The sequence below is a fragment of the Oncorhynchus nerka genome, unplaced genomic scaffold (assembly GCF_034236695.1).
Source record: "Oncorhynchus nerka isolate Pitt River unplaced genomic scaffold, Oner_Uvic_2.0 unplaced_scaffold_1206, whole genome shotgun sequence".
Classification (NCBI taxonomy): Eukaryota; Metazoa; Chordata; class Actinopteri; order Salmoniformes; family Salmonidae; genus Oncorhynchus; species Oncorhynchus nerka.
In genome coordinates this window covers 130,709-145,908 of record NW_027040131.1, presented here as the reverse complement: position 1 = coordinate 145,908, position 15,200 = coordinate 130,709, and the positions used below count along the sequence as shown (strand labels likewise).

Below are 15,200 nucleotides of genomic sequence, written 5' to 3'. Positions count from 1 at the left end.
GCTGAAGAACTCAGTGAAGTGGTACGTTCCACAGATCATGGGCAGCTGGATACAGAAGTGGTTGAACAGCAGCATCTTGAAACACCTCCACTGTTTCTCCCACGTCTCTGGCTTGTCCTACACACACACACACACACACACACACACACAACACACACACACACACACACACACACACAAAGGGGAGGGAGTATCATTGTTAAAACTTCCACCTCTTCATCTAACACCCCCCCTACCTGTTGGATCTAACACCCCCACCTGTTGGATCTAACCCCCCTACCTGTTGGATCTAACACCCCCCCTCCCTACCTGTTGGATCTAACACCCTCCCTACCTGTTGGATCTAACACCCTCCCCTACCTGTTGGATCTAACACCCCCCCTCCCCTACCTGTTGGATCTAACACTCTCCCTACCTGTTGGATCTAACACCCTCCACTACCTGTTGGATCTAACACCCCCTACCTGTTGGATCTAACACCCTCCCTACCTGTTGGATCTAACACCCCTCCCTACCTGTTGGATCTAACACTCCCCTACCTGTTGGATCTAACACCCCCCCTACCTGTTGGATCTAACACCCCCTCCCCTACCTGTTGGATCTAACACCCCCTACCTGTTAGATCTAACACCTCCTCCCCTACCTGTTGGATCTAACACCCTCCCCTACCTGTTGGATCTAACACTTCCTACCTGTTGGATCTAACACCTCTCCCCTACCTGTTGGATCTAACACCTCCCTACCTGTTGGATCTAACACCCCCCTCACCTGTTAGATCTAACACCCTCCCCTACCTGTTGGATCTAACACCTCCCCTACCTGTTGGATCTAACACCCCCCTACCTGTTGGATCTAACACCCCCTCCCCTACCTGTTGGATCTAACACCCTCCCTACCTGTTGGATCTAACACCCCCCTACCTGTTGGATCTAACACCCTCCCCTACCTGTTGGATCTAACACCCTCCCTACCTGTTGGATCTAACACCTCTCCCTACCTGTTGGATCTAACACTTCTCCCTACCTGTTGATCTAACACCCTCCCTACCTGTTGGATCTAACACCCTCTCCCCTACCTGTTGGATCTAACACTCCTCCCTTCTCTTACCTGTTGATCTAACACTTCTACCTGTTGGATCTAACACCCTCCCCTACCTGTTGAATCTAACACCCTCCTACCTGTTGGATCTAACACCCTCCCCTACCTGTTGGATCTAACACCCTCCCATACCTGTTGGATCTAACACCCCCCCCTCCCCTACCTGTTGGATCTAACACCTCCCTACCTGTTGGATCTAACACCCCCCTACCTGTTGGATCTAACACCCTCCCCTACCTGTTGGATCTAACACCCTCCCCTGTTGGATCTAACACCCCTCCCCTACCTGTTGGATCTAACACCCTCCCCTACCTGTTGGATCTAACACCTCCCCTACCTGTTGGATCTAACACCCTCCCCTACCTGTTGGATCTAACACCTCCTACCTGTTGGATCTAACACCCTCCCCTACCTGTTGGATCTAACACCCCCTCCCTACCTGTTGGATCTAACACCCTCCCCTACCTGTTGGATCTAACACCCCCTCCCTACCTGTTGGATCTAACACCTCCTCCCCTACCTGTTGGATCTAACACCCCCCCTACCTGTTGGATCTAACACCCTCCCCTACCTGTTGGATCAAACACCCTCCCCTACCTGTTGGATCTAACACCCTCTCCTACCTGTTGGATCTAACATCCTCCCATACCTGTTGGATCTAACCCCTCCCCTACCTGTTGGATCTAACCCCCTCCCCTACCTGTTGGATCTAACACCCCCTACCTGTTGGATCTAACACCCCCCTACCTGTTGGATCTAACACCTCCCTACCTGTTGGATCTAACACCCTCCCCTACCTGTTGGATCTAACACCCTCCCCTACCTGTTGGATCTAACACCCTCCCCTACCTGTTGGATCTAACACCCTCCCCTACCTGTTGGATCTAACACCCTCCCTACCTGTTGGATCTAACACCCTCCCCCTACCGGTTGGATCTAACACCCTCCCCTACCTGTTGGATCTAACACCCTCCCCTACCGGTTGGATCTAACACCCCCCTCCCTACCTGTTGGATCTAACACCCTCCCCCTACCTGTTGGATCTAACACCCTCCTCCCCTACCTGTTGGATCTAACACCCTCCCCCTACCTGTTGGATCTAACACCCTCCCCTACCTGTTGGATCTAACACCCTCCCCTACCTGTTGGATCTAACACCCTCCCCTACCTGTTGGATCTAACACCCTCCCCTACCTGTTGGATCTAACACCCCCCCTACCTGTTGGATCTAACACCCTCCCTACCTGTTGGATCTAACACCCTCCCCTACCGGTTGGATCTAACACCCTCCCCTACCTGTTGATCTACCACCCCCCCTACCCGCTGGATCTAACACCCTCCCCTACCTGTTGGATCTAACACCCCTCCCCCCTACCTGTTGGATCTAACACCCTCCCCCACCTGTTGGATCTAACACCCTCCCCCTACCTGTTGGAACTAACACCCTCCCCCTACCTGTTGGATCTAACACCCTCCCCCTACCTGTTGGATCTAACACCCTCCCCCTACCTGTTGGATCTAACACCCCCTACATGTGGGATCTGTTGGATCTAACACCCTCCCCCCTATCTGTTGGATCTAACATCCTCCCCCTATCTGTTGGATCTAACACCCCCTCCCCCCTACCTGTTGGATCTAACACCCCCCTACCTGTTGGATCTAACACCCCCCCTACCTGTTGGATCTAACACCCTCCCCTACCTGTTGGATCTAACACCCTCCCCCCTACCTGTTGGATCTAACACCCCTCCCCCTACCTGTTGGATCTAACACCCTCCCATACCTGTTGGATCTAACACCTCCCCACCTGTTGGATCTAACACCCTCCCCTACCTGTTGGATCTAACACCCCCCCTACCTGTTGGATCTAACACCCTCCCTACCTGTTGGATCTAACACCCTCCCCCTACCTGTTGGATCTAACACCCTCCCCCACCTGTTGGATCTAACACCCTCCCCTACCTGTTGGAACTAACACCCTCCCCTACCTGTTGGATCTAACACCCTCCCCCTACCTGTTGGATCTAACATCCTCCCCATGTTGGATCTAACACCCCCCCTACCCTGTTGGATCTAACACCCTCCCCCACCCGTTGGATCTAACATCCTCCCCCCTACCTGTTGGATCTAACATCCTCCCCCTACCTGTTGGATTAACACCCCCTACCTGTTGGATCTAACATCCTCCCCTACCTGTTGAATCTAACACCCCTCCCCCATACCTGTTGGATCTCTTTCCCCTCCCCCCCACCTGTTGATCTAACACCCTCCCCTACCTGTTGATCTAACACCCTCCCCTACCTGTTGGATCTAACACCCTCCCTACCTGTTGGATCTAACACCCTCCCCATACCTGTTGGATCTAACACCTCCCCCCTACCTGTTGGATCTAACACCCCTCCCCCCTACCTGTTGGATCTAACACCCCTCCCCCACCTGTTGGATTCTAACACCCTCCCATACCTGTTGGAACTAACACCCTCCCCCTACCTGTTGGATCTAACACCCTTCCTATACCTGTTGGATCTAACACCCTCCCTACCTGTTGGAACTACCACTCCCCCCACCTGTTGGATCTAACACCCTCCCATACCTGTTGGATCGAACACCCCCCTACCTGTTGATCTAACACCCTCCCCTACCTGTTGGATCTAACACCCTCCCCCTACCTGTTGGATCTAACACCCTCCCCTACCTGTTGGATCTAACACCCCCCCTCCCCCTACCTGTTGGATCTAACACCCCCTCCCCCTACCTGTTGGATCTAACACCCTCCCTTACCTGTTGGATCTAACACCCTCCCCTACCTGTTGGATCTAACACCCCTCCCCTACCTGTTGGATCTAACACCCTCCCCTACCTGTTGGATCTAACACCCTCCCCTACCTGTTGGATCTAACACCCTCCCCTACCTGTTGGATCTAACACCCTCCCCTACCTGTTGGATCTAACACCCTCCCCCCTACCTGTTGGATCTAACACCCCTCCTCCCCTACCTGTTGGATCTAACACCCCCCCTACCTGTTGGATCTAACACCCCTCCCCCTACCTGTTGGATCTAACACCCTCCCTACCTGTTGGATCTAACACCCCCCCTCCCCCTACCTGTTGGATCTAACACCCCTCCCCACCTGTTGGATCTAACACCCCTCCCCCCTACCTGTTGGATCTAACACCCCCTCCCCCCTACCTGTTGGATCTAACACCCCCTCCCCACCTGTTGGATCTAACACCCCTCCCCCACCTGTTGGATCTAACACCCTCCCCCACCTGTTGGATCTAACACCCTCCCCACCTGTTGGATCTAACACCCTCCCCTACCTGTTGGATCTAACACCTCCCCACCTGTTGGATCTAACACCCTCCCCTACCTGTTGGATCTAACACCCTCCCCTACCTGTTGGATCTAACACCCTCCCCCACCTGTTGGATCCACCCACACCCTGTTGGTTCTACCTGTTGGATCTAACACCCTGTTGGATCTACCTGTTGGATCTTGTACTTCTGCATGAAGGAAGGAACTGAAACAGGAAACCAGGTAAACAAAACAGGAAGTAGATGGCCTCATGGACGATGAGAGAACCCCAGGTGGCGATCTGGAATTTAGTGTAGTTCTCATTCACATACCTGGTGGACAGAGATCAACAGACATCAATCAGTGAATAAAAGAGTCTAAGAACATGTCCATCTGCCTGGAACGTTGTGTAGTCAGCTCGTCAACCAGTCACTGCCGGAACGTTGTGTGGTCAGCTCGTCAACGAGCCACTGCCTGGGCGTTGTGTAGTCAGCTCGTCAACCAGTCACTGCCCGAACGTTGTGTAGTCAGCTCGTCAACCAGTCACTGCCTGGAACGTTGTGTAGTCAGCTCGTCAACCAGTCACTGCCGGAACGTTGTGTGTATCAGCTCGTCAACCAGTCACTGCCGGAACGTTGTGTAGTCAGCTCGTCAACCAGTCACTGCCTGGAACGTTGTGTAGTCAGCTCAAATCACTGCCGAACGTTGTGTAGTCAGTCAGTCAATGAATCACTGCCCGGTCTGTGAATCATCTCAACCAGTCACTGCCTGGAGCGTTGTGTAGTCAGCTCGTAAGTCACTGCCTGGAAAGTTGTGTAGTCAGCTCGTCAACCAGTCACTGCCCGAACGTTGTGTAGTCCCGTCAACCAGTCACTGCCTGGGCGTTGTGTAGTCAACTGTACGTAGTGTCAGTTGTCAGTCAGTCAGTCAGTCACTGCCAAGTTGGTAAGAATATCTCCACCAGTCTGCCAGGACGTTGTGTAGTCAGTAATAGTCATATTAAGTAGTAGTATCAGCTCGTCAGCCATCATAGTCAGCTCGTCAACCAGTCACCTGGAAAGTGTTACCCCCAGGCGTCACTGCCGAAGGCGTTGTGTAGTAGTAACCAGTCACTGCCTGGTAGTAGTAGTAGTCAACCAGTGTATAGCAGTAGTAGTCAGTAGTCAACCAGTCACTGCCTGGGCGTTGTGTAGCAGCAATCAGTCAGTCAGTCAGTCAGTCAGTCAATGAATCAAGGTCTGAAAATATGTCCATCTGTCTGCCAGGAGTAGTAGTAGTAATAGTAGTAGTAGTAGTATTATAGTCAGCCATTATAGTAGTATTACCCCCAGGCGTGCTGTGGTGAAGGCTGCAGGTAAAACTGTAGTAGTGTAGTAGGAGGAGTAGTAGTAGTATTAGTAGTAGTAGTAGTAGTATTATAGGCATAGCTGTATAGCAGCAGTAGTATTATATTAGTAGTAGTATTATAGGTGTAGCTGTATAGCAGCAGTATAGTGGTAGTAGTATTATAGGTGTAGCTGTATAGCAGCAGTATAGTGGTAGTAGTATTATATTAGTAGTAGTATTATAGGTGTAGCTGTATAGCAGCAGTATAGTGGTAGTAGTATTATATTAGTAGTAGTATTATAGGTGTAGCTGTATAGCAGCAGTATAGTGGTAGTAGTATTATATTAGTAGTAGTAGTATAGGTGTAGCTGTATAGCAGCAGTATAGTGGTAGTAGTATTATATTAGTAGTAGTAGTATAGGTGTAGCTGTATAGCAGCAGTATAGTGGTAGTAGTATTATATTAGTAGTAGTAGTATAGGTGTAGCTGTATAGCAGCAGTATAGTGGTAGTAGTATTATATTAGTAGTAGTAGTATAGGTGTAGCTGTATAGCAGCAGTATAGTGGTAGTAGTATTATATTAGTAGTAGTATTATAGGTGTAGCTGTATAGCAGCAGTATAGTGGTAGTAGTATTATATTAGTAGTAGTATAGGTGTAGCTGTATAGCATCAGTATAGTGGTAGTAGTATTATATTAGTAGTAGTATTATAGGTGTAGCTGTATAGCAGCAGTATAGTGGTAGTAGTATTATATTAGTAGTAGTATTATAGGTGTAGCTGTATAGCAGCAGTATAGTGGTAGTAGTATTATATTAGTAGTAGTATTATAGGTGTAGCTGTATAGCAGCAGTATAGTAGTAGTAGTATTATATTAGCAGTAGTATTATAGGCGCAGTAGTATAGTAGTAGTAATAGTATAGTAGTAGTAGTAGTATTCTAGTCGCAGCATCGTAGTAGTATAGCAGTAGTATAGTAGTGTATTAGTAGTAGCAGTAGTAGTAGTAGTATATTAGTATTAATAGTATAGTAGTGTATTAGTAGTAGCAGTAGTAGTATATTAGTATTAATAGTATAGTAGTGTATTAGTAGTAGCAGTAGTAGTAGTAGTATATTAGTATTAATAATAGTATAGTGTATTAGTAGTAGCAGTAGTAGTATATTAGTATTAATGGTATAGTAGTGTAGCTGTAGTAGCAGTAGTAGTAGTAGTAATAGTATTAATGGTATAGTAGTGTATTATAGTAGCAGTAGTATATTAGTATTAATAGTATAGTAGTGTATTATTAGTAGTAGTAGTAGTATATTAGTATTAATGGTATAGTAGTGTATTAGTAGTAGCAGTAGTAGTAGTAGTATGTATTATTAGTATTAATAGTAGTAGTAGTGTATTAGTAGTATGGTATAGTAGTATATTAGTATTAATAGTATAGTAGTGTATTAGTAGCAGTAGTAGTAGTAGTATATTAGTATTAATAGTATAGTAGTGTATTAGTAGTAGTAGTAGTAGTATATTAGTATTAATAGTATAGTAGTGTATTAGTAGTAGCAGTAGTAGTAGTAGTATATTAGTATTAATAGTATAGTAGTGTTGTAGTAAGAGTATAGTATATTAGTATTAATGGTATAGTAGTGTATTAGTAGTAGCAGTACCTCCAGTGCGTATATTAGTATTAATAGTAAGTAGTGTATTAGTAGTAGCAGTAGTAGTAGTAGTATATTAGTATTAATGGTATAGTAGTGTATTAGTAGTAGTATATTGGTAGTAATAATAGTATAAGTAGTGTATTAGTAGTAGCAGTAGTAGTAGTTAATTGTATCAACATATAGTAGTGTATTAGTAGTAGCAGTAGTAGTAGTAGTATATTAGTATTAATAGTATAGTAGTGTATTAGTAGTAGCAGTAGTAGTAGTAGTATATTAGTATTAATAGTATAGTAGTGTATTAGTAGTAGCAGTAGTAGTAGTAGTATATATACACAATAAGTATTAATAGTATATAGTGTATTAATTAGTAGTAGCAGTATATAGGGGTATTAATAGTATAGTAGTGTATTAGTAGTAGCAGTAGTAGTAGTAGTATATTAGTATTAATAGTATAGTAGTGTATTAGTAGTAGCAGTAGTGTATTATGTTAGTATATAGTAGTGTATTAATAGCAGTATAGTATATTGTATTAATAGTATAGTAGTGTATTAGTAGTGGCCATGGACATTGCACATTGTATTAATAGTATAGTAGTGTATTAGTAGTAGCAGTAGTGGTAGTAGTATATTATGTATTAATAGTATAGTAGTTATTAGTAGTAGCAGTGCACAGCCATAGTATATTAGCCATTAATAGTATAGTAGTGTATTAGTAGTAGCACTGCAGTAGTAGTATATTAGTATTAATACTGTACAGTAGTGTATTAGTAGTAGCAGTAGTAGTAGTAGTATATTAGTACACAATAGTACAGTAGTGGACATAGCCACACACACAGTAGCAGTAGTAGTATATTACACATTAATAGTATAGTAGTGTATTAGTAGTAGCAGTAGCAGTAGTAGTATATTAGTATAGTAGGTATAGTAGTGTATTAGTAGTAGTATATTAGTATTAATAGTAGTACTGTATTAGTGGACATAGCCACAGTACAGTATAGCACAGCCATGGATTAGTAGTACACAGTACCATGGTAGTATAGTATTAATACTGTACAGTAGTGTATTAATTAGTAGCAGTAGTAGTAGTAGTATATTGGTATTAACACACACTGCACAGCCATGGTATTAGTAGTACACAGCCATGAGTAGTAGTAGTAGCCAGTGGACATAGTATTACATAATAGTATAGTAGTGTATTAGTAGCAGTAGTGGTAGTATAGTATTAATGGTATAGTAGTGTAGCCAGTGGTAGCAGTAGTAGTATATGCACAGTATTAATAGTATAGTAGTGTATTAGTAGTAGCAGTAATAGTAGTAGTATATTAGTATTAATGGTATAGTAGTGTATTAGTAGTAGCAGTAGTAGTAGTAGTATATTAGTATTATTATAGTATAGTAGTGTATTAGTAGTAGCCATGGACAGCCAGTAGTATATTAGTATTAATAGTATAGTAGTGTACAGTAGTAGCAGCCATGTATATTAGTATTAATAGTATAGTAGTGTATTAGTAGTAACAGTAGTAGTAGTAGTATATTAGCCATATTAATAGTATAGTAGTGTATTAGTACAGCCAGTAGTATATTAGTATTAACTGTATAGTAGTGTATTAGTAGTAGCAGTAGTAGTAGTAGCCATGGATATTAGTATTACAGTATAGTAGTGTATTAGTAGTAGCAGTAGTAGTAGTAGTATATTAGTAGTACTAAAGCCATGGACAGTACACTAATAGTATAGTAGTAGTAGTATAAGTTTAGCAGCAGTACTGTAGTAGTATATTAGCAGTATAATAGTAGTATAGTAATAGTAGTATATTAGTAGTATAGCCAAAAGTAGTATAGTAGTGGTATAGTAAGAGTACACAGTATTACCTCCAGGCGTATTAGTGAAGGCTGAAGGGGTTTGTCAGGTAAAACTGTAGTAGTATAGTAGTGGTATAGTAAGCCAGTATAGTAGTATAGTAGTGGTATAGTAAGAGTATAGCAGTATTACCTCCACAGCGTATGGAGTGAAGGCTGCAGGGTAAAACTGTAGTAGTATAGTAGTGGTATAGTAAGGTATAGTGGTATAGTAGTGGTATAGTAAGAGTATAGTAGTATGCAGTAGTGGTATAGTAATAGTACAGTAGTATAGTAGGTGGTATAGTAATTCCACGGCCAGGAAAGGCAGAGGTATGGCCACTGTTCACCTATTACCTCAACGGCACACACACACACACACACACACACATACACAAACATTGTAGTGAGAGGCTGGGCAAACACAAGACGTTTTAAACATTAACAATAACTAGGGTTGTCAGGTAAAACTGCATCAACATATTCACAGCCATGGACATGCCACACACACACACTAGCCAGGAAGGCAGAGGACAAGATGGTGGCCGTACTGTTCACCTCCATTCACACTAAGCTGGTGGAGGTGGGCTGGGAGGAGACAACACTGCACAGCCATGGAGCCACAGCACACACACACACACACACACACACACACACTGCACAGCCATACACAGCCATGGACATTAATATTCAGCCATGGCTCTGACCAGACTGCAAGCCAGGCCTGGGCAAACACTGCATAGCCATGGCCGTTTTAAACATTAATAACTAGACCAGACAACACGCATAGCCATGGACATAGCCACACACACACACACACACACTGCACAGCCATGGACATAGCCACACACACACACTGCACAGCCATGGACATAGGACATGGACATAGCCACACACACACTGCACAGCCATGGACATAGCCCACACACACTGCACAGCCATGGACATAGCCACACACACACACACTGCACAGCCATGGACATAGCCACACACACACTGCACAGCCATGGACATAGCCACACACACACACTGCATAGCCATGGGACACTGCACAGCCCATACACACACACACACTGCACAGCCATGGACATAGCCACACACACACTGCACAGCCATGGACATAGCCACACACACACTGCACAGCCATGGACATAGCCACACACACACTACACAGCCACACACACACTGCACAGCCATGGACATAGCCACACACACACACTGCACAGCCATGGACATAGCCACACACACACACTGCACAGCCATGGACATAGCCACACACACACACTGCACAGCCATGGACATAGCCACACACACACACACACACATAGCCATGGACAGCCACACACACACTGCACAGCCATGGACATAGCCACACACACACTACTACAGCCATGGACATAGCCACACACACACTGCACAGCCATGGACATAGCCACACACACACTACACAGCCATGGACATAGCCACACACACACTGCACAGCCATGGACATAGCCACACACACACTACACAGCCATGGACATAGCCACACACACACACTAGCACAGCACATGGACACAGCCACACACACACTGCACAGCCATGGACATAGCCACACACACACACACTACACACTGCCATGGACATAGCCACACACACACACTGCACAGCCATGGACATAGCCCACACACACTGCACAGCCATGGACATAGCACACACACACTGCACAGCCATGGACATAGCCACACACACACACACACAGCCATGGCCATAGCCACACACACACTGCACAGCCATGGACATGGACATAGCCACACACACACTGCACAGCCATGGACATAGCACACACACACACTGCACAGCCATGGCCATAGCCACACACACACACTGCACAGCCATGGACATAGCCACACACACACTGCACAGCCATGGCCATAGCCACACACACACACTGCACAGCCATGGACATAGCCATGGCCACACACACACTGCACAGCCATGGACATAGCACACACACACTGGACATGTACACACACTGCACAGCCATGGACATAGCCACACACACACACAGCCATGGACATAGCCACACACACACACACTGCACAGCCATGGACATAGCCACACACACACACTGCACAGCCATGGACATAGCCACCACACACACATACATGGCCATGCCACACACACACTACACAGCCAGCCACACACACACTACACAGCCATGGCCCACACACACACTGCACAGCCATGGACATAGCCACACACACACTGCTTAGCCATGGACATAGCCCACACACACACACTGCACAGCCATGGCCATAGCCACACACACACTACACAGCCATGGACATAGCACACACACACACAGCCTGCACAGCCATGGACATAGCACAGCCATGGACCACACACACACTGCACAGCCATGGACATAGCCACACACACACTGCACAGCCATGGACATAGCCCACACACACACTGCACAGCCATGGACATAGCCACACACACACTACACAGCCATGGACATAGCCACACACACACTACACAGCCATGGCCATAGCCACACACACACACTACACAGCCATGGCCATAGCCACACACACACACTGCACAGCCATGGCCATAGCCACACACACTGCAAGCCATGGCCATAGCCACACACACACACTGCACAGCCATGGACATAGCCACACACACACTGCACAGCCATGGACATAGCCACACACACCCCACTGCACAGCCATGGCCATAGCCACACACACACTGCACAGCCATGGACATAGCCACACACACACTGCACAGCCATGGACATAGCACACACACACACTGCACAGCCATGGACATAGCCACACACACACTGCACAGCCATGGCCATAGCCACACACACACTGCACAGCCATGGACATAGCCACACACACACACTGCACAGCCATGGACATAGCCACACACACACTGCACAGCCATGGACATAGCCACACACACACACACACTGCACAGCCATGGCCATAGCCACACACACACTACACAGCCATGGACATAGCCACACACACACACTACACAGCCATGGACATAGCCACACACACACTACACAGCCATGGACATAGCCACACACACACACTGCACAGCCATGGACATAGCCACACACACACTGCACAGCCATGGACATAGCCACACACACACTGCACAGCCATGGACATAGCCACACACACACTACACAGCCATGGACATAGCCACACACACACTACACAGCCATGGCCATAGCCACACACACACTGCACAGCCATGGACATAGCCATAGCCACACACACACTACACACAGCCATGGCCATAGCCACACACTACACAGCCATGGCCTACACTGTAGCCATGGCCATAGCCACACACACACTGCACAGCCATGGCCATAGCCCACACACACTGCACAGCCATGGACATAGCCACACACACACTGCACAGCCATAGCCACACACACTGCTGGCCATGGACTACACAGCCATGGCCATAGCCACACACACACACTGCACACATGGCTGTGGACATAGCCACACACACACACTGCACAGCCATGGCCATAGCCACACACACACTAGCATGGCCATAGCACACTACACATGTTTGTTTTAAATAATTAGCCACAATAAAGCTGCACAAAATAAATAAGATGGAAAACTGCACACCTGGACATTGCACAGCCATGGAATACTGCACAGCCATGGACATAGCCACACACACACTGCAGCCTCTGGAGCCTGGAGCCATGGACATAGCCACACACACACACTACAGCCATGGACATAGCCACACACACTACACAGCCATGGCCATATACACACACACACTACACAGCCATGGACATAGCCACACACACACTACACAGCCATGGCCATAGCCACACACACACACTACACAGCCATGGCCATAGCCACACACACACTACACAGCCATGGCCATAGCCACACACACACTGCACAGCCATGGACATAGCCACACACACACTGCTGGCCATGGCCATAGCCACACACACACTACACAGCCATGGACATAGCCACACACACACACACACACAGCCATGGCCATAGCCACACACTACACAGCCATGGACATAGCCACACACACACACTACACAGCCATGGCCATAGCCACACACACACTGCACAGCCATGGCCATAAATAACTACCATATTGTTTGTTTTTAAATAATTACAAATAAAAGCTGCACAAAATAAATAAGATGGAAAAAGACCTGGATTGAAATATACAGAGAAAACCTCTGGACCTGGACATATATACAGAAATATACAGGGAAAACCTCTGGACCAGGACATATATACAGAAATATACAGGGAAAACCTCTGGACCAGGACATATATACAGAAATATACAGGGAAAACCTCTGGACCAGGACATATATACAGAAATATACAGGGAAAACCCTCTGGACCAGGACATATATACAGAAATATACAGGGAAAACCTCTGGACCAGGACATATATACAGAAATATACAGGGAAAACCTCTGGACCAGGACATATATACAGAAATATACAGGGAAAACCTCTGGACCAGGACATATATACAGAAATATACAGGGAAACCCTCTGGACCAGGACATATATACAGAAATATACAGGGAAAACCTCTGGACCAGGACATATATACAGAAATATACAGGGAAAACCTCTGGACCAGGACATATATACAGAAATATACAGAGAAAACCTCTGGACCAGGACATATATACAGAAATATACAGGGAAAACCTCTGGACCAGGACATATATACAGAAATATACAGGGAAAACCTCTGGACCAGGACATATATACAGAAATATACAGGGAAAACCTCTGGACCAGGACATATATACAGAAATATACAGGGAAACCCTCTGGACCAGGACATATATACAGAAATATACAGGGAAAACCTCTGGACCAGGACATATATACAGAAATATACAGGGAAAACCTCTGGACCAGGACATATATACAGAAATATACAGGGAAAACCTCTGGACCAGGACATATATACAGAAATATACAGGGAAAACCTCTGGACCAGGACATATATACAGAAATATACAGGGAAAACCTCTGGACCAGGACATATATACAGAAATATACAGGGAAAACCTCTGGACCAGGACATATATACAGAAATATACAGGGAAAACCTCTGGACCAGGACATATATACAGAAATATACAGGGAAAACCTCTGGACCAGGACATATATACAGAAATATACAGGGAAAACCTCTAGACTGACCAGGACATATATACAGAAATATACAGGGAAAACCTCTGGACCAGGACATATATACAGAAATATACAGGGAAAACCTCTGGACCAGGACATATATACAGAAATATACAGGGAAAACCTCTGGACCAGGACATATATACAGAAATATACAGGGAAAACCTCTGGACCAGGACATATATACAGAAATATACAGGGAAACCTCTGGACCAGGACATATATACAGAAATATACAGGGAAAACCTCTGGACCAGGACATATATACAGAAATATACAGGGAAAACCTCTGGACCAGGACATATATACAGAAATATACAGGGAAAACCTCTGGACCAGGACATATATACAGAAATATACAGGGAAAACCTCTGGACCAGGACATATATACAGAAATATACAGGGAAAACCTCTGGACCAGGACATATATACAGAAATATACAGGGAAAACCTCTGGACCAGGACATATATACAGAAATATACAGGGAAAACCTCTGGACCAGGACATATATACAGAAATATACAGGGAAAACCTCTGGACCAGGACATATATACAGAAATATACAGGGAAAACCTCTGGACCAGGACATATATACAGAAATATACAGGGAAAACCTCTGGACCAGGACATATATACAGAAATATACAGGGAAAACCTCTGGACCAGGACATATATACAGAAATATACAGGGAAAACCTCTGGACCAGGACATATATACAGAAATATACAGGGAAAACCTCTGGACCAGGACATATATACAGAAATATA

The 15,200-nt window shown here is 45.8% G+C and overlaps 1 pseudogene; it reads right to left on the bottom strand.

Moving 5' to 3' along the window:
- LOC135569102 (methylsterol monooxygenase 1-like) overlaps positions 1-9,763 on the bottom strand; it is an 11,987-nt pseudogene extending 2,224 nt beyond the window's left edge.
- Positions 9,764-15,200: the final 5,437 nt, after the last annotated feature.